The sequence below is a fragment of the Cebus imitator genome, unplaced genomic scaffold, assembly GCF_001604975.1.
Source record: "Cebus imitator isolate Cc_AM_T3 unplaced genomic scaffold, Cebus_imitator-1.0 Scaffold58, whole genome shotgun sequence".
In the NCBI taxonomy this organism is placed as follows: domain Eukaryota; kingdom Metazoa; phylum Chordata; class Mammalia; order Primates; family Cebidae; genus Cebus; species Cebus imitator.
Genome location: NW_016107373.1, coordinates 6,856,454 through 6,878,854, shown reverse-complemented (window position 1 = coordinate 6,878,854; position 22,401 = coordinate 6,856,454). Strand labels below are relative to the sequence as shown.

The following is a 22,401-nucleotide window of genomic DNA, read 5'->3' as shown; positions in this document are numbered from 1 at the left end:
ACCTACATCCTAGTACCCTGCCTCAATAAACCTGCTATGTGGACTGGTGGAGTTGGGACTGTTATTTTCTCTATAAACAAAAGCTCCTTCGGTATTTGGATATATTTTCAAAACTGCTGTCTTTCAAGGGTTGGCAAATCACCTCAAAAGTTAAACTGGTCAGTTAAAACGTCCTCAAAATGCAAACTGTTAACTTTGCTAATATTTAATGTGAAGCATCATAAGCAATGCATTTTCAAAACATTTTCACAAATATTACTTAGAAACTGATTTTAAAAATCAACATTTCTTTATTATAACTATTTCAGAACCAATGGATAAAGGAGTATACAGTTCAATGTAAAGGACAGCCTAGATTTTAGCTTTACCTCCATTTCTTTCTGTCAGGGCTTTTTTCATGGTTTCTTTGTGGAGTTTGTCATGCCTGGAGAGCAAAAGCTACATTTCACAAAAGTACTTACCCTTCTTTTAAACATAGTAGCATTCTTTGCTTGCGTGACAAAACAAGCAAATTTCATACTCTTTCTTTTGTCACTTTCACTCTCTTGCTCTCTCTTCCAAGACCTGTTCTTGAAACCTTTCCCCTTTCCTCATGCCAACTCGACAATACTACATGTATCTGTCACTTATTTTTTCTACCTGCTTTCTGTTAAGAATGAATCTTTTGGATATTTTACAGTGAAAAAAATGGGTTTCCTCCCGTCATAAGACTAGGAAACAGTCCAAAAAACAGTCTTGTGTCAATTCCTCTAAAACCTCCCTTCTGGCGAACAAAAGTTTAGGAATTAGGATGGCGGCTTGTGGATAGCCTATGTTATATTAAACTTATTAAATTTTGACTCTTAAACTTGCCTCTGTGGCTTTCCATCAGTACCCATGGCTGAACATTCATGTTACTAGAAAAATTAGTACATTGCTCAGTGAATCTACTGCTGTTGTTAATATAACTACAAAAGCTCCTGTGCTCTTTCCAAGGAAAAGGAATTGTGTCTGATTTATTTGTTTTTGGTTTTGGTTTGTTTTGTGTTTTGGTTAGTCACTTCTTTCATTATCCACCTACTTCCCAAGTTATATAGCTGTATCAAAGCAAACTTTGAGCTAATTTTTTTTTTACTATTTCGTTCTCAGCAGGCTATAGTCTTCTGCTAGAAGTTTCTTTTTGATTTCAAGGACACTTTTTTTGTCCTTACAATGGCTTACAGTGACTAGGACAGGAGGTTCTATGGACGTTAGAAAACAGGGTCAAAGGATGCTAAACATCTTGCAATTTGCAGAGCAGTTCCAAACAAAGAAACATTTTCCTGTCCTAAATGGCAATAGCACACCTGTTGAAAACCACTGACAGACAGCAATCCTCTGTGTGTTACATTCGAGGTCAAGAAGTTAAAGTCAGAAATGTTGGTTGCCTGAAAGATAAAACATTTCTTGACAAGATACTTTTGTTATTTTATACATCTGAAACCTTAAATGTTTTATATCTGAGGCCTCTGAGAGTAGAATGCATTATGTGCTGATGATGACATCTGGAGAATGACATTGGAAGTTACTTCAATGCAGTGATGTTGTTGGAAGTTTATGCTGCAGAATATATCTCCTGTGAAATGCAGGTCTAAGCTGAGACAGCAAGCGCCAGTCACTCTTTTTTCAGAAAACATTTCCTGGGTGTCTTTTGTATTCCATGCTATGCTAGGGTACTCTGAAGCCGGAGATAAATTATATGGGATTTTTGCCTCCACAGAGCTATGTTCTATTGAGTAACTGGATTTAAAAATTATGTGTCCTACCAATGGTTGACCTTATCAATGACTCTGAGTCTTTGGGATTCTTTGGGTTTATGCATTAACTGCTCAAGGGATGACTTGGGGGTCCTCTTCTCCTGCTATGTGCATGGTAATTAGGTCCTAGAGAAATAAGGTTCCTGATCTAAGGATTTAAATAATTTAAATGACCTCATTGACTGAAGAAATAGATTATATGATTTAAGACAGGCAAATTAAGGACCAAAGGAGCCCTGAAAAAGGTTTTGTTGATTTGTTTGTGGGTTTCGTTTGTGTTTTTCTATTTGAATTAATATATTAGTAATGAGTGTTTTGCAAATAGTGCATTTAATAGGCTAGATCCCTGGAAGACCTTGGATGAAATGGTTTTATGGATCTGTAATTCTCTAGAAAATGAAGATGTAAAAAGTTAAAAAATACTAGGGATGAGTAGGAGGTTAGCATTCAGGGACTATACAATAAAATAGAAACAGGCATCAAATTAGTTCTCCCATAAAATTTTTGTGACCCTGCTAATTTTTCATCCTCCCAGTTCAATTGTCAAAATCTGGAACGCAAAATTATTTACCAAGTTCCATTTGTCTGACACCAAAACTCATTCATGTAATCACTTACCCCACTAACCATGTAATAAAATTGAGGATCACAGGAAGAAATTGCAGTCTTAGTAACCACTGATCATCAATACCTATCTCATCAATATCATTCAGTCTCTCTCTCTTAATTGGATCTTACTTTTGTCTTTTAAATACGTCCAAGAAGCACCAACTTAGGTATTTTCAATTTATATGGAAGACAGTGGACATAATTTACATATATGTAATACACATATATCTATCTATCTATCTATATATATATAGATATATATATCTTCCTTTATAATATATACGTAAATATCTTCCAAATATATAAAAAACTATTACACTCCATGAGGAATATATGTACATATTTATATATATAATATGTATAATATATATATATAAATATGTATGATACATATACAATCTATGTAATATTACATATATTATATATGTATATAATATATATTACATATAATATATATGTAGTATATAATATATATTACATATATATGTAGTATATAATATATATTACATATATATGTAGTATATATCTAAAATGTAATATATATTATACATATTACATATATAAATATGTATAATATGTACAATATATATACATATACTCTAAGAGGAATATATATACATATATGTTATATATATATCTTCCATATATATATATATATGGAGAATTGGTACATACAGTTATGGAGGTTGAGAAATTCTCATCTTTAATTTGCAAGTTGGAGATCAAGGAGAGTCAGTGATCCTGTGATGTAGTTCTAGTCTGAATCTGAAGGCTTGAGAACCAGGAGAACTAATGGTGTAAGTTCTTGTCTAAGCGTAGAGACTTCTGATATTCCAGCTTATACAGCCAGGAAGGTGAAGTTCACTCTTCCTCTGAATTTTTATTTTATTCAGGTCTTTAATTTATTGGATAAGATTCCCTACACTAAGGAGGGCAATCCATTTTACTCAGTCTATTAATAAAATGTTATTATCACCCAGAAACACTCTCATTGATAAACTCAGAATAATATTTGACTACATATCTGAGCACTCCCTTGCTTAATTAACCTAACCATTACACTCTTAATACATACTACCCTCCACAAATACCAGTTACCCAAACCCAAATACCAATCTTGGTTGTTCTTTCCTCAAAATGCATGAGTCTTAATCGATTGTCCAAGGCTGCTTAATCTGGTCCCTATGTTATCTCTTTAAACTTATCTCACACTGCTCTACCCATTAGTGTCTATACTTAAGCCCTCCTGGTTGCTTTCAGTTCCTCAAACATGACTTCAAGGTTTGCCTTGTTGAAATGACTTCTTGCCCCCTCCTCTGCCCATCTATTCCTAAGTATTTCTTCAGATCTCAGATCAAATGCTACTTCTGCAGTAAAGACTACTGTGAGTTCTCTGATTAGGTTGTATATCCCTGTTACGTGTTCTTACACCACTTACTCTGTCTTCACACATTTTACCTCAATGATAATTTAGGTGGTTATGTGATTTAAAATTTTCAATCCAAGATACCCTAAGGCCATTTGACATCAAATGCCATCTTAAGTTTGGCTTAATACTATAACTTTAAAGCCTAGCCTAGTTCTCAGTACATGGGAGGTATTCAGTACATATTTGAGTGAATAAGCTTTAGCTTGGTGCAAATGTAATTGCGGATTTTGTCATTAGTTTTAATGGCAAAAGCCTCAGTTACTTTTGCACCAACCTAACATATCCACATTGTACCTGTAGCCTATTAAACCAGAAATGAAATTAGAGTGAGATGATCTGGAATTCTGCTTATTGTCCAAAGTTTCCTGTAATCATATATTCTATTTATCAATTCCTTGTTAATATCATGAACAAAGTATCGTCATAATATCACGTTGATATCATCTTTATAATTTTTCCCCTTTCTGATCAGCCAACTTCCCCAAAACAATGAGAGTAACTTCTAGCCAATAGAATTATCTTTCTTGAAAGTTGAGATCTATAAAACATATATGCACTGAGAGTTAAAAATAGAAAAGAAAGGTAATTAGGTGAAGTAGAGAATTTAAACAAAAACTGAAAGAAAAAGGAACAATTTGGTTTTGACCAGTCCCTGGCATTTTATCTGACAAGTGATCCTGTCCTTTTTTTTTTTTTCCCCAGGTTCAGACAAAACAGGAAATAATTTGTGATGCAGTAGAGCTGAGTCAGCAAATTATGTGTCCCAGGTCCAATTTAGTTCACTGCCTGTTTTTGTATAACTTATAAAATAAGAATTAAAAAAAATACTCCCGAATGGTTGAAATTTTTAAAAATATATAAGTTTACTGATACTGAGTACTTTTATAAAATTCAAATATCAGTATCCATAAAATTTTACTGTAAAACAACCACACTCATTCATTTCTGTATTCTCTATCACTGCTGCTCTTCGTGCCGAAAAAGGGAGAACTGAGCAGTTGCAACAGACACCATATGGCTCACAAAGTTGAAAATATTTACTATTTGGTTCTTTACCAAAAAAAGTTTGCTGACAACTGCAAAATCCTAAACTACTCACTTATTCAGGAATAATTTTTTTGCAAAATAGTTTGGCTAGAACATAACATATACTCATGCTCAACATTATATACAATAGTATACTTTAAGGTTAAGTTACTTTTAGATTATTCATTATTTGGGATTATCCATGGAATAAACTTCCTTTCTTTAAAATTTTTTTGAGACGGGGTCTCATTCTGTTACCCAGCCTGAAGTGTAGTGGTGCTATCTTGGCTCACTGTAGCCTCTGCTTCTTGAGCTCGAGTGATCCTTCTACCTCAGCTGCTTGTGTAGCTGAGACCATAATCACGTGCCACCACACCTAGCTAATTTTTATATATATTTTTCTTTTTTTGGAGACAGGGTTTCTGGTCTTGAACTCCTGACCCTAAGCAATACACTCATGTTGGCCTCCAAAAGTATGATCTTCTTTTTGAAGAAGTACAGATAATCAACACATGATGGAATATATTATGACATGAAGCATATCCAAACTCATAGCCAACTTGGTTATTATTGTTTATGATTATGTTTAGTTTTAGTTTGGAATCCGCCATGAATAAGAGCTATAGCAGAGAACATAGAGTATTTGTAGCACCTGATCTAGATTCCAATAAACCTTGCTTTGAATTTTAGGCCTTGCCATCTAGTACTTGCATGTCCATGGGAAGTTTGTGCCACATAATGAAGCTTGTATCACTATCTTTAAAATTACAATGTTAACTGTCACAGCATCATACTTTGGGAGGGTTAAATAAGAATATGTATGGGAATAACTTGGTGCACAGCCTGAAACATTGCCAAAGCTTGTTATTAGCTGTTTCACCTTGGGCAAGCCACTTAATAAATTTTTCATTTTATATGTGAAGAGGTTGAGCTTGAGAAAGCCTCACCTGCAACCTCAGCTTTTCTGGTTTTAAAGCTGGGTATAGAAATAAATGTTGAAATTGGTTACACACGGATTGCTAAAAACAAAATATGGTCCTGGATCTCTTCATCAACAGAGAAAACTGACCAGTTTCTACAGACACACTTAATATTTTCATGTAAAAAAAAAGTTATATTTTCATTAAGCATCAGACTAGTGAAAATCTTCAAGCTCACCTTTTCAATGTGTAATAAAAGGCCTGTTTTTTGGTCTACTGATGTATTTTAAGGTGAGGCATCGGGGAAGAATATTGCGGTTCTGTCTTCTGCCTCACTGATGTGGTTCCACATTGAAACAACAATCTTCCTGGGAGTAAGAGTTGAAAGGATTTGTAGAAACATGTCTATTTTTGGAAGGGGAAGGCCCTTAGAGATAAGTAGTGTACTGCCGTTTTATCTATTTGTCATACTTTTTTTTATTCCATTTTTCTGTATGTCACCAGTAAGGTACTCAAAAATTTACAGTGATTAAACTAATGGTCGTGGATTGCTGTCATTGTCAGACTTCTCTATAGCATAGGAGGACATTTTCGAAGAGATTGTTCCTACAGTTGGCTACTTTTTCTGCAGTTTTGTGGAGGGGGACAGGAGCAAGCCATGGAAAGCTACTCGCTACTCCTCTTAGGAACTCCTGCTGACACAGGCTAATGATGTGGCATATGGAGAAATGTGACAATCATGTTACATGGCTCGATTTGTCATGTCTTGCAGTACACACAGTTATCTAAGGTTGGTGATAACCTTTCATGAGAATATAAATGTAGCTTAAACAGTTAGCAAATGTGAATCATTTCTTTATTTCCATTATGGTTTCAGATCGAATGAACCCCTCAACCACATTCTTCTAACAAATTAGAGAGAGCTGATTCAAAACACTGTTGAGTTCTTGTATGTAATCCATTTCATTATATTAATTGAGAGCACCTTGTGTGATAGCCATGGTTTGTAAAGATTTTAAAGAACCTGATGGTATGAAATAAGCACTTTCTGAGGTACAACAGAATTGTCACTGGCTCACTTTTATTTTTTTTTCCGTTGCCCTGTGTTAGTATATGCCAACATGAATAAAAACAAGTCTAATGTAGTATTTTGTTGAAAAGGGAGATATTTCTTCGAATCAGAAGTGTACATCAGTCTTTGCCAAAGAAGGAGGTATGAGAAGTTGATTTGCTTGAGTAACCTCGCTACCCGTTCCCTATCTGTATCCTAAAATATAGATTATGTTTGGTCTAGCTCAGTCTCTGCTTTATTTTGTTAGGTTTGTTTTGCCTCCTATCTCCTCTTATAGTTGAAGCTTGTACACCAAACTCTTTTGAGACTTCCTACTGATACCCTTGGAAATTCGCACTTTTGAGATGATATGATGCTTTTGTTCCTGGAGATTTAAATTTCAGGTAAGCATCATTTGATGTCACAAATCTTTGCATCTTAACAGGGCTAAAGGGCTTGGCTCAAAAATAAGGAAAGATACTCATCTGTAATATTATGGCCATTTAAAAAACTCTCTCTCCATACATATAGATATATTTATGTGTGTGTGTGTGCATGTGTGTGTATATATATACATATATATATATACACACACATATATATGTATACACACACATTTTTGTTTTTAGTTTTAAGTTGCGTGTATGCATATATTGTGGGAACTTAGATGTTCATTTGTTTTGGGTTCCTTCCAAATGCCTCTACAAGGGGGTGATATCTGACTAGTACAGCTTATATTTTAATCCATCCCATCTGGTCTGTCTCCTAGACTGTGCTGAGCAAATCATGGTACATATAGTGACAATCTAATAAGATTTTTGTGAACTGTACAGGAATAACTATTAAGAAATATAAATAGGGCAGGAGGCTGAATATAACTTTCTGGTGATCATCCCCACTGCTGCCCAACTGGAACAGCAAATTGAACAACTATCCAAGTAAAAAACCACCTTCATAAGAATCAAAAATCATGTGAGTGATCACAGTACCTGGTTCTAGCATCACATTAAAGAAGGAGGCACTGAAAAGGGTAGAAGAGACAATCTTGAATTGCCAGTGCCACCCCTTCCCCACCTCCTGGCAGTGTCTGTGTGGCACAGAGATAATTCTTGTGCTTAGGGGAGGGAAAGCACAGTGACTGTGGGACTTTGCATTGGAATTTAGTGCTGCTTGTCACAACCGAAAGCAACATGGGATATCATTGAGCCAGAGCCCATGGAGGGAGCATTTATACCACCCCTATCCAGAGGCAATTTATCCTTTCCAGCAGTCAGAACTTAATTCCAGCTAGCCCAGCCACCATGAGCTAAAGCATTTTGGGGTCCTAAGTAAACTAGAAAGGCACTCTATGCCACAAGGGCTGCAATACCTGGGCAAGTCCTGGCTCTGTACTGGGCTCAGACTTGCAGGGCAGTAAAACAGCTCAAGAAGAGAGAAACTCCATTTGTTTGGGAGAACATAAAAGGGAACAACCTAGTGAGACACAAGCTGGTGAGGCAAAGGGAGTGCTTGTGTCACCTCTCTTCCAACCCCAGGCATTGCAGCTTGCACTTTGGGGACAGCCTCTTTCCTTCCATTTGAGGAGAAGAGAAGAATGAGTGGGGAGAACTTTGTCTTGCAACTTGAATACCATCTCAACTACAGTAGAATAGCACACTGGGCTGAGTTCTGAGGACATCATTATAGGCCCTTGCTTATGAATAATATTTCTAGGCAAACTGTGGGACAGAAGGAAACCCATTGCCTTGAATAAAAGAGCCCATCCCAGCCCTGGCATGATTCATTTTCTGTTGATTAAGGAGCCCTTGGTCCTTGAATTAACAGAATCTGCAGCCAGGCAGTACTCGCTGTAGGTCAGGGTAGCGGTGGCCACAGGGAAAGACTCCTGCTTGGGGAAAGACTCCTTCTTGGGGAGAGACGAGGATAGAGTGGGAACGACTTTGTCTTGCAGCTTGTGTGCCAGGTCCGCCACAGTAGAATAGAACACTAAATAGATTATCAATGTTCCTGACTCCAGAATCTAGCTCCCAGACAGCATTTTGGGATTCAACTTTGGCTGGGGAGGGATCTTACTGCCTTGAAGGGAAGGAAGAAAGTCTGGATGTGTTTTCAACTTACTGAAGGAAGAGCCCTTGGGCCTTGAGTAAACACTAGTTGTAGCTAAGCATTGGTCACTGCAGGTCCTGGGTGAGACACAGTGCTGTGCTGGCTTGGGTCTGAACCAATGCCGTCCCAGTGGTGGTAGCCAGAGGAGTGCTTGTGACACTCTTCCCTGCTCCAGGAGTCCAAGGAAAGAGAAACTCCATTTGTTTGGGGGAATATAAGGGAAGAGAAAAATAATTTCTGCCTGTTATAAGGGAATTCTCTTTGATCTTACTTAAGATCACCAAGGCAGTACCTCTATGAGTCTTCAAGATTTACAGCATTTGTGGTCTTTGGGTACCCTCTAATGCAGATATGGCTGCAGTGACCAAAGCCTTAGATCACAACACTCAATTCCATCTGAATTACTGGAAAGCCTTCCCATGAAGGATAGGTAGAAACTATTAACACATTCAACAGCCAACTCTTCAATGCTCAGATACTGACAAATATCTACCAGCAGCAAGACCATCTGGGAAAGCATGACATCACCAAACAAAAAAGGCACCAGTGACCAGTTGCAAAGTGATATGATTTAGTTCTGTGTCCTTACCAAAATCACATGTCAAGTTGTAATTTCCAGTGTTGGAGGTGGGGCTTGGTGGGAAGTGTTTCGATAACGGGGACAGTTTTCTCATTTGGTGCCACTCTCATGATTGTGAGTGGGTTATAACAAATTATGATTGTTTAAAAGTGTTTAACACCTCTCCCCTCTCTCCTTCTCCTTCTCCAGCCATGTAAGATGTGACTGCTTACCCTTCACTTTCTGCCATAATTGTAAGTTTCCTTAGGCCTCCCCAGCCATGCTTCCTATAGAGACTGCAGAACTGTGAGGTAATTAAACCCCTTTTCTTTATAAAGTATGCAGTTTAAATATTTCTTTATAGTAGTGCAGGAATAAACTGATACATGAAGTGACAGAGATGTGTTACCTTTCAGGCAGATAATTCAAAATAGCTGTTTTCAAGGGGGATAATAAAATTCAACATAACACAGAGAAGGCATTCAGAACCATATAAAATAAATGTAACAAAAAGATTTGAATAATTTTAAAAAATCAAGCTAAAATTCTAGAGCTGAAAAATGCAATGTATATACTAAAGATGCATCAGAGACTCTTAACAGCAGAATTGAACAAGCAGAAGAAAGAAGTGGATCTTGAATACAAGCTACTTCAAAATACACAGTAAGAGAAGAAAAAAGAAAAAATAATCAAAAAGAATGAAACACACTGACAAGATTTAGAAAATAGCCTGAGAAAAGCAAACCTAAGAGTCATTGGCCTTGAGAGGAGGTGGCGAGATGGGGGTGGACAGTTTACTCAAAGGGATAACAACAAAGAAATTCCCAAACCTATTGAAGGATATCAGTATTCAAGTACAAGAAGATTATAGGACACCAAGCAGATTTTGCCCAAATAAGACTACCTGAAACCATTTAATAATCAAACTCCCAGAGGTCAAAAGTAAAGAAAAGATCCTAAAAGAAGTAAGGAAAAAAAAAAAAAAACATACAAAAGAGCTCCAGTAAATCTGACAGCAGACTTTCTAGTGGAAACTGTATAGGCCAGCAGAGAGAATCCTTGAAATATTTAAAGTGTTGAAGGGAAATAAAAACAAATTTTATCCTAGAAAACTATATCCAGCAAAAATATTCTTCAAACATGAGTGGGAAATGAAGACATTTCCAGAGAAATAAAACGTTAGGGATTTGATTACTACTAGAACCGTCCCACAAGAAATGTTAAAGGGAGTTCTTCAGTGTGTTAAAAACAAAAAATGAAAACAAAGAAGTTAACATGCAATAGACAATCATGTAAAGGTATAAAACTCACTGGTAATAGAAAGTACATAGACAAATACAATACTGTAACACTGTAATTGTGGTATGTAACCTACTTATGTCTTGATTATAAAAAGAATAAAATGAACTGATAAAAAATAACTATACAACTTTTTAAGACATAGACTGTATAAAATGATATACAGAAACAATTAAAAAAGTTATGATGATGAAGTTAAAATGTACAGTGTTTATTAGATTTCTCTTTCACCAAGTATTATTTTGTTTTCTTGTTTTTACAATTAGTTTTGAGTGGCCATCAGTTTAAAATAAAAGACTTTAAGATATTTTCTGCAAGCCTTATGGTAAATTCAATTAAAAAAACCTACAGCAGATACACAAAAAATAAAACAAGTGAGAAAGTAAAACATATGACCAGAGAAAAGTACCTTCGAAGGAAGGAAGGAAGGAAGGAAAAAAGAAAGGAAGGACGGATGGATGGAAGGAAGGGACACAACAACCAGAAACAAATGAAAAATGGCAGTAGTAAGTCCTTACTTATCAATTATAGCATTGAATATTAATGGAATAAACTTTTCAATCCAAAGACACAGAGTGGCTGAATGGAGAAAAAAGAAAACAAGAACCAATAATGTGTTTCCTACCAAAAACATACTTCACATTTAAAGACATGCATAGATAGAAAATAAAGATATAAAATAAAAATATTTCATGTAGGTATGTAAAATTCCAAAGCAATTTCCAGATTCAATGCAATCTCAACCAAAACAAGAAGGAAATTCTTCAGAGAAATAGAAAAAAAAAATTGAAAAATGTATATGGACTCACAAAAGACTTATAATAGCAAATGTCATGAGCAAAAATAACAAAACTGAAGAAATCACATCAACTTACTTCAAATTATATTACAGAGCTATTGTAACCAAAATAGCATGTTACTGGGTTAAAAACAGATACACAGACCAACTGGAACAAAGAACACAGAATTAAATCCATACATCTACCATGAATTCATTTTTGACAAAGGTGTCAGGAATATACACTAGGGAAAATACAGTCTTTTCAAAAAATGAATCTAGAAATACTGATATCCATATGCAGTAGAACAAAACTACACTTCTATATCTTACCATATACAAAAATGAAATCAACATGGATTAAAAACTTCCATCTAAGATCTTAAACTATGGAACTACTCAAGTAAAACCCTGATAAAACTCTCTAGGACATTGGTGTGGGCAAAGATTTCTTGAGTAATATCCCCAAATAATCACAACCAGAGCAAAAATGAACAAATAGGATAGTATAAAGTTAAACAAAATTCTGCACAGCAAAGGAAACAATAATTGAAGTGGATAGGAAACCCACAGAATGAGAGAAAGTATTTGCAAACTATCTATATTAATCTGTTCTCATGCTGCTATAAAGAACTGTCCAAGGCTGGGTAATTTGTAAACGAAGAAGGTTTCATTGACTCACAGTTTCACATGGCTGGGGAGGTCTTAGGAAACTTGGAAATCATGGTGAAAGGGGAAGCAAACACATCCTTCTTCATATGATGGTAGGAAATAGGAGTGCAGAGCAAAGGCAGGGAAAGCCCCTTATAAAATCATCAGATCTTGTGATAACTCACTATTATAAGAACAGCATATGGAACCTGCCCCCATGTTCAAATCACCTCCCACAAGATACCTCCCCAAACACAAGGGGATTATTCAGATTACAATTCAAGATGAGATTTGGGTGGGGACACAAAGCCAGGCCATATCCTTCTGCTCCTGGTCCCTCCCAAACCTCATCTTTCTCACATTTCAAAACAAACTTATGCCTTTCTAAAAGCTCCTCAATGTCTTAACTCATTTCACTATTAACCCTAAATTCCAAGTTCATAGTCTCATCTAAGACAAGGCAAATTCCTTCCACCTATGAGCCTATAAACTCAAAAGCAAGTTACTTAATTTCAAGATATAATGAAGGTACAGGCACTGGATCAATGCACCCATTCCAAATTGGAGAAATTTGCCTAAAGGGGCTAGGCTTCAGGCAAGTCCAATATCCAGTGAGGCAGTCATTAAATCTTAAAGCTCCAAAATGATCTCCTTTGACTCACATCCTGGTCACACTGATGTAAGAGGTGGGCTCCCATAGCCTTGGGCAGCTCCACTTCTGTGACTTTGTGGGGTATAACCCCATTCCTGGCTGTTTTCATGTGCTGTTTTTGAGTACCTGTGGCTTTTCTAGGCAGACAGTGAAAGCTGTCAGAAGATCTACAATTCTATGGTCTGGAGAATGATGACCCTCTTCTTACAGCTTCACTATGCTGCACCTTAGTGGGGACTCAGTATGGGGACTCTGAACTCACATTTCCCTTCTTATCAGAGGTTCTCCATGAGGGCCCCACTCCTGCAGCAAACTTCTGCCTGAACATCTAGGCATTTCCATACATCCTCTAAAATCTAGACAGAGGTTTCCAAACCTCAATTCTTATCTTCGGTGCACCTGCAGGACCAGCACCACATGGAAGCTGCCAATGCTTGGGGCTTGCACCCTCTGAAGCAATGACCCAAGCTGAACCTTGACTCATTTTAGCCACAGCTGTAAATGAAGCAGCTGGGATGCAGGACTTCATGTCCTAGGTCTACACAGAACAGGAGGGGGCTGGGTCCAGCCCATGAAACCGTTTTTCCCTCCTAAGCTTCTGGGCCTATGATGGGAAGGGCTGCTGTGAAGAGATCTGATATGCCCTGGGAAAATTTTCCCCATTGTCTTGGTGATTAACATTCAGCTCCTCATTACTTATGCAAATTTCTGCAGCTGGTTTCAATTTCTCCCCAGAAAATGGGTTTTTGTTTTTTATCATATGATCAGGCTGCAAATTTTCCAAACGTTTATGCTCTGCTTCCTCTGAATGCTTTGCCACTTAGAAATTTATTCTGACAGATACCCTAAATTATCTCTTTCAAGTTTGAAGTTTCATAGATCTTTAGGGCAGGGCAAAATGCTGCCAATCTTTTTAGTAAAGCATAGCAAGGGTTATCTTTGCTCCAGTACCCAACAAGTTCTCATCTCTATGGGACCATCTCAGCCCAGATTACATTCTACATAACACTGTCAGCATTTTCGTCAAAGTCATTCAACAAGTCTCTAGAAAGTTCCTGGCATCTGAGCCCTCTAAGTCCCTAGGAAGTTCCAAACTTTCCCACATTTTTGTGTCTTTTTCTGAGCTCTCCAAACTGTTCCAACCTCTTACTGTTACCTAGTTCCAAAGTTGTTTCCACATGTTCAGGTATCTTTATAGCAGCAACCCACTTCTGCTACCAATTTACTCTATTAGTCTGTTCTCACACTGCTATAAAGAACTGCCCAAGACTGCGTAATTTATAGAGGAAAGGAGTTTAATTGACTCACCTTTCTGCATGGCTGAGGAGGCCTCAGGAAACTTACAATCATGGTGGAAGGGGAAGCAAACACATCTTTCTTCACATGGTGGCAGGAGAGAGAAGTGCAGAGTAAATGGGGAATAAGCCTCTTATAAATCCATCAGACCATGTAATAACTCATTCATTATCATGAGTACAGCATGGGAGAACAGCCTCCATGACCTAATTACCTCTCACAAGGTCCGTCCCCCAACACATGGTGATTACAATTTAGATTACAATTCAGAGTGAGATTTGGGTGGTGACGCAGTGCCTGACCATGTGATAACAGATTAAGCATCAGAATGTATAATTTTATTTCTCAATATTTAATTGAGAAATAAAAATGTATCTTTTTATTTCTCAATAAGAAATAAAAAGATCTAATATTCTGATTTGAAAAATGAGCAAAATATCTAAATACACATTTCTTTAAAGAAGATAAAGATGCTCAATATCATTAATCATCAGATAAATGAAATCAAAACTACATTGAGATATCATCTCACCCCTGTTAAAATGGCTTTTATCCAAAACACTGGCAATAATGAATGCTGACAAAGATATAGAGAAGAGTAAATCCTCATACACTGTTGGTAGTAGCATAAATTAGTACTGCTACTATGGAGGACACTATGGAGTTTCTTCAAAAAACTAAAAATAAAACTATCATATAATTCAGCCATCCACTGATAGGTATATACACAAAACCAAGGAAATCAGTATATCAAAGAGATATATGAACTCCCATGTTTACTGCAACACTATTCATAATAGTCAAGCTTTGAAAGCAACATAACCGTCCATCAACAGATGGATGAAGAAAGACAATGTGGCACATATACACAATGGAGTACAATTCAGTCATAAAAAAGAGTGAGTTCCTGTCATTCATAATAATATGGATGTAACTGGACAACATTAAGTGAAATAAGCCAGGAAAAAAGGACAAAATTTGCATGTACTCATTTGTGAGAGCTCAAAATTCAAACAATTGAACTCATGGAGATAAGAGAATAGAATCAGGGTTAGCAGAAGCTGGGAAGTGAAGTAGTGGTGGGTCACAGAGGGGTGAGAATGGGAAATGGGTACAAAAATTGAGTTAGGGAAAATAAATAAGAGCTAATATTTTGTACCATAAAAAGGTGATTACAGTAAACAATTTATTATACATTTAAACATAATTAAAAGGGTATAATAGGAATTTTTTAAGAGAAAGAAATGGTAAATGCTTGGGGTGACAGATATTCCATTTATCTTGTTGTGATGATTATGCATCTACACCTGTGTAAAAATATCTCACGTACCCCAGAAATATATACACCTGCTATGTACCCACAAAATTAAACATTTAAAAAATATATAAAAGAAAAAAATAATTCAAAATATATAAATCAAAAAAGTATCTCATAATATGTATATAAATAAATATGTAAAACCTATCTGAAGAAATTAAAAAACATTTTGAGAGACAGGAAATCACAACCCAATGAAGACAATACTGTAGGAAACATTATTGTTACCACTTTACTTAGGATTTAATAAAAACAGAACACTTTTTAAATTCGGTTACTTTTCGAGTATAGACAATAAACCACAAACTTGTCCAACTATATATGGGTTGTAATATATGTTTATAACTGTATTACAGGGTTTTTTCAATTAAGGTGCAATTAATACAACATAAAATTAAACATTTTAAAATATATGATTCAGTGGTATACAATACATTCTCAATGTTCCACAACTACTAGTTATCTCTAGTCTTCAAACACTTATTATTACAAAATAAAACCCCCTGCCCGTCAAGCAATCACTCCCTGTTTCCCTCCTCACCTATCTCTGACAACCATTAATCTGCCTTGTGTGTCAATTGATTCACTGATTTTTAAGTATTTCATATAAATAGAATCATAGAATATGTCTTTTTCTGAGATTGTTTTATGCCTAGTTTCACTTAGCATAATATCTTATTCAATTGCATGGATATACCACACTTAAATTGTCTATTTACCTGTTGAAGGACATTTGAAATGCGTCCACTTTGCTACAGGATTTTAAAATACATGTTATTAGAACTATGTCAATGAGACTGAGAGGAAATTCTAAGAAAATTCTGTGAAAATATACTACATGACTAAGCATTATTTGGTATAATACTAAGGAGGGAATGTTTAAATAATTTAACAAATTGATATTGGAGTAGTCAATTGGGGATAAATTAATCGAGCAATTTTGCATTTGCTGGAATAATATACAGATGAATATTTATATAATCTTGGATGGAGAAAATGTTTTCTCATTATGACATTAAAGACAGTAGAATAGATTTGGCTAAAGATTAAATAAAGTTGAAGGAAGAGTTAAACTACGCTATGATCTTTAACCTATGAAGAATCATCAAAACCATAAACAGGTAATTTGTTGACAAAACCATAATTATGTACAGAACACAATATAAAATATATTCAACTTTATATTGGAAAAAATTTAAAAGACTATTGATGTGCATTTTTGGTGTGATAAACCATATACTCAAAAAGTGATAATGGGAATGTAAAGGGAAATGATATATTTTGAGGACTATTTGGCACTACATATCTATAGCTTTAAAAAAGTCCATATTCTTCCACCTCTCAACTGCTGGGAATTTAGACCAAAGTGACAATCTTACAAGTACACAAATAATTATCTCCTGGTATATTAATCTCTACCCTGTTTTTAAATTAAAAATATAAACAACCTATGCCCAACATAAAAAAAAAATTATATACCAAAATATTTATCTATATTAATTATTTCCATAAAATCCAGTTTCTTTCACCTTTAAAATTATGCTGTAGATTGGGATTGGCCAGGTTTTAATATGGTGGACAAGAAAGTAAATATTTTCAACTTGGGGATATATAATCTCAATCACTTAACTCTGTCTTTGCATATGAAAGTTAGATGTATTTCTACTTATTTTATTTTATTTTTGGCTATTGTAAATGAGATTTCATTCTTTATTTGGCACTGTTTGAACATTATAGACACATGGAAATGCTACTGATTTTGGACATTGATTTTGTTTACTAAAACTTACTGAAATTGTTTTTCAGGTCTAGAAGACTTTTGGCAAAATTATTAGGGTTTTTAAGACACAAAATCATATTGTCAGTAAAGAGAGAGAATTTGACATTCTCTTTTTCTATTTAGATGCATTTAATTTCTTTCTCTTCTCTTGTTTGTTCTTTCTTGGACTTCCAGTACACTGTTGAACAGGAGTGGTGAGAGTAAACATTATTGTCTTATCTCTATTCTTAAGGGCAATGTTTTCTGCTTTTGACTGTTTAGTGTGTTGGCTATGGGTTTGTCATAGATGCTACTCATTATTTTGAGTTTTTTTCCTTCTATTCCTAGTTTATTGTGAGTTTTTTTTTTTTTTCATGAAAGGATGTTGGATTTTATCAAAAGCATTTTCTATATTCTTTAAGATGATCATATAGTTTTTGCTCTTAATTCTGCTTATGTGGTGAATCACATTTACTGATTTGTGTATGTTAAACCAACTTTGCATTCCAGCAATAAAGCCTACTTGATTGTGGTGAATAAACAGTTTTAATGTGCTACTCATTTCGGTTTGCTAGGAGTTTGTTGATAATTTTTGCATCTATGTTCACCAGAAATATTGGCCTGTAGTTTTCTTTTTTCCTTGTGTTTTTGCCTCCTCCTGGATTTGTCTGAAATATTTTCAGTAGAAATGGCACCAGCTCCTCTCTGTGTGTCTTATAGAATTCAGGTGTGAATCCATCTGGTCCAGAACTTTTTTTAATTGTTAAGATTTCACGACTGATTTCATTTTGGAGCTCAATGTTGGTGTGTTCAGGATTTCCATTTCTTCCTGATTTAATCTTGTGAGTTTGTGCATTTCCAGGAATTTATCTAGTTTTTGTAGATGTTTTAGTTTGTTTGCATAGATGTTCATAATGGTCTCTGGGGATCTTTTGCATTTCTGTGGGATCAGCGGAAATGTCACATTTGTCATTTCTGGTTGTGCTTATTTGGATTTTTTTTTCTCTTTTTTTCTTTGGCAATCTAGCTAGTGGTCTATCAATCTTGCTTATATTTTCCAAGCAAAATTTTGGTTTCGTTAACTTATTGTGTTGATTTTGGTGTCTCAATATCATTCATTTCTGCTCTGATTTTAGTTATTTCTTCTCTTCTGCTAGCTTTGGGGTTAGTTTGTTATTATTTTGGTAGTTCTTCAAGGTATAAAGTTAGACAGCTAATTTGAGTTCTTTCTAACTTCTTGTCTTAGGTGTTTGGAGTTACAAACTTTCCTCTTAACACTACTTTTTTTGCATCCCAAATACTTTGGTATGCTGTGTCTCCTTTTTCACTTACTTCAAAGAATGTTTTTGATATGTGCCTTAATTTAATTTTGATACAAAAGTTATGAAGAAACACATTTTAAATTTCCATGTAATTGTGCGGTTTTGAGATTTCTTCTTGGTATTATTTTTATTTTTGTTCCATTGTGGTCTGAGAGCATGGTTGGGATGATTCAATTATTCTGAATTTATTCAGACTTGCATTAAGCATGTGGTCAATCTTTGAGTGTGTTCTATGTGCATATAAGCATGAATATTCTGTGCTTGTTGGGTGGAGTATTCTGTAGATGTCTTTCATGTCCAATTTGTTAAGTGTTGAATGTAAGTCCAGAATTTCGTTGTTAGTTTTCAACCTTGATTATTTGTCTAATACTGTCTGTAGGGTGTGAACTCCTCTATAATTATGTCGCTGTCTAAATCTTTTTGTGGGACTAGAAGTACTTGTTTTATAAATCTTGGTGTTTAACTTAAGATGGGTATATGTTTGGGATAGTTAGGTCTTCCTGAATTAAAACATTTACCATTATATAATACCCTTCTTTTTCCTTTTTTTACTGTTTTTTGTTTGTTTGTTTGTTTAAAGTCTGCTTCTCTTTCAGTCATCTAAGAATAGTCACCCTCCCATTTTTTGTTTTCTGTTTGCATGGTAAATCTTTCTATAATGCTTTACTTTGAGTCTTTTGTTGTCATTACACATGAGATGGGTATCCTAAAGACAGCAGACAAATAGATTTTGATTTTTTTAATCCAACTTACCACGCTATACTTTTTAAGTGGAAGCATTTAGGCCATTTACATTCAAGGTTAATATTTACCTGTGATGTTTTTATTTTATTGTTAAATTGTTAGTTGCTTTGTAGTTTTTTTGTTGTTTTATATGGTCTGTTGGCTATGTACCTAAGGTTTTCTTTGTTTGTTTGTTTTTGGTGGTGACAGTTACAATTCTTTCATTCCAATGTTTAGAACTCCCTTGAGGATATTTTCTGAGGCTGGTCTGCTGATAGTGAATTCCCTTCGTATCTTTATTTATATTGGACAGTAACATCGCGTTTCCTCTGTGCTAAGCACGGATTTACTTATGTAACAAGTATTAACTTGTTTAATCATTATAGCAGTTTAGGATTTAGGTTCTGTCATTAATATGACTTTACAGATGAGGAAACTGAAGTGCAAAATGGTTGAATCTTTCCCCAAGTCACAAATCTAGTGTAATTGGGATTAGAATACTGACAGTTGGGCTCTAGAGTCTGTGCTATAACCTCTATACTATAATAAAGCAAACAAAATAATTTGAGATGGTGCTAAGTGCTCAGGAGAAAGTAAGCCAGGCCAAGAAAGAGAGAATTCTTGAGTTAGTAAGGTAGGGAAGGGGGTAGAAGAGAAAGGACAAAGGGACTGGCTAAACAGATTGATTAGGGAAGCTCTCATTGAGGGAGCTGCATTTGAAATGATATCAGAGTGACAACAGTGAGGCAGTTGGGTAAATGTGTGGCAGGAATGTTATATCCCAAAGGTAGAGCAAGTAAAAGATCTGCAGGTAGGATGTATTTTCATTTTTCTAAGAATAAAAGGATAGCCGGTGGTACCCAGACTTCATTGGCAAAGGGGTAGGGAATGATGTTGGAGAGATTGGGGATTGAAGGCAAAAAGTAGATCCCATTAGCCAAGATGTTTCACTTGGAAGTACAATGGAAGCCTATTGCAGCATTTTAAGCAGGAGACGCTACGTGATCTTGAATTGTAAAACAATACTCTCTTGACTTTGGAGAATGAAATGGAAGATTCAGCAGCAGGTATAGGGAGACTAGTTAAGTGATTATTGTAGGTACCTACCACCTACCATAGGGAAGGTGGCAAAAACTAGAGTAATAGTAGTGGAGATAAAATGACTATTTTGGCCTCTGCTATAGGTATTTTGAGTTTTCTTATAGCATGGAAGCAAGCATTAACAAAAAAGAAGAGACTCAAAGATGACTCAGGCTTTTGGCTTCATCTACAGAGTTTATGGTGTTATTCTTTACTGACATAAGAATGAACAGAATATAAACATATTTGAATGCCAAAGTAAGAAATTCTGGAAGCATGCATCCCAGAAGGTTAACCTAATGGCTATCTTGCCACAGGAAGTTTTACACCTATATTTTTTAGTTTTTCTGCATTTTGCTTGCATAGCTTACATAATATATTAATTGAAACAAAAAATCAGAGAAAACAAAAATTAATGCAAAATATGTTATTATATGTTCTCGTTTCTTATATTACCCAGTCTTCAAGATCTTTTTAAGTTCATGGTTTTTAAAGGCACTATAGCTAATTAAAAGACAGTTCCAAGATTTCTTTTTCTTTTGTTCAGGTTAAAATAAAATTTCATGAAGAAAATTGTTTTAGAGTCATGTATCTGGAAGTAGAGAGTTCTCTTTTAATTAAAGTTGAGTAGAGCCACAAACACTGGAATATACTCTGATACAGTAAGACATGCTGGTCTCTGGTAGAATAGGGCAGTTTGTAAAAGCATCTGGGGTGTTTACACACAGACCATGATAAAGGAGTGGGTGTAATGAAACTGCTGCCTTGTGGAGTGGCTACCTTTGGATGACCATTGGCTAACATGGATGGTGCCTGAAGAGATAATCATTTAGAATAAATTATAAATGGTTGTACCAATTTATCATGGTGATACTACAAAATCAGTATGATGCAATGGAAATAGGCCTAGCAAATTTTTTTTTTTTTCTTTTTTTTGACAGAGTCTTGCTCTGTCACCCAGGCTGGAGAGCAATAGCGCAGTCATGGCTCACAGCAACCTCAGCCTGCCAGGTTCAAGTGATTCTCCTTCCTCAACCTCCTGAGTAGCTTGGATTACAGGCACACACCACCACATCCGGCTAATTTTTGTATTTTTAATAGAGATGGGTTTCACCATGTTGGTCAGACTGGTCTTGAACTCCTGACCTCGTGATCCACCCGCCTCGGCCTCCAAACTGCTGGGATTACAGGCATGAGCCACCGCGCCTGACCTCTTCATCTTTAAAATAAGACTTAACTAGTGTTGATTTCCTAAACCTGCAATCTACTTCTAATATACTGACTCTTAAAAATGTTAAAATATTAAAAGATACACATCCATCATATAAAACGTTACCTTGAGTAAGATCTGTGGTATTTGCCTACATAAAAAATTTATTTTTGATGGCTTGGTAACTTCTAATATTACATGCTTTTTAAAAAAATTATCATATTAAAAATGTCAAAGTTTGAATGAATTTATGGTACTGCAGACTTCATTGTGGACCTACATACACAAGAATTAAAAGAAAACTTAGAAAATATATATTGGTAAGTGGATGCCCTCATTTTATACATCACATTTCATTTTTCTCATCTGATTTCTAAGATGATAAAGCAGGAATAAGAAAGATCTTGAGATGGGTAAGAAATGTGATTACAGCAAAGTAATTTCCTAAAAGAAGAGTTTCAGAGAATGAGGGCTATTTAATATGAAAAGAAGATACCAAGAAAGATAGTAGGGCTACATTAATGATGAATCACATACAGGAGGGTAAGTGTTTGACCTATTTTAAGTATGTAAAATAGATACAAAGGGTCATCACCAAAGCCCTGTTCCTAAACATCATTATAACAAATGGCATTTAGAAACTAGCCTTTGAAACTGAACCTCATATAAAGTTCTTATAATGTATAATAGAGTAAAATAACACTCAATGAATTCGGAGAGCTAGCAAATTGAAAACTGGTTAGAGGCTTCTTCTTTAATATAAGTAAGGATAATGAACATGCAGATTGCCAGGGACATTTTATGCAGGTGAAGAGGTCTAGGGAGTGGAAAGGGAGGA

General features: G+C 35.4%; 1 long non-coding RNA gene across 1 annotated transcript in view; it reads right to left on the bottom strand.

Moving 5' to 3' along the window:
• Positions 1-22,401, bottom strand: part of LOC119471366 — an 826,853-nt gene that overhangs the window by 115,580 nt on the left and 688,872 nt on the right. The window lies entirely within an intron of this gene.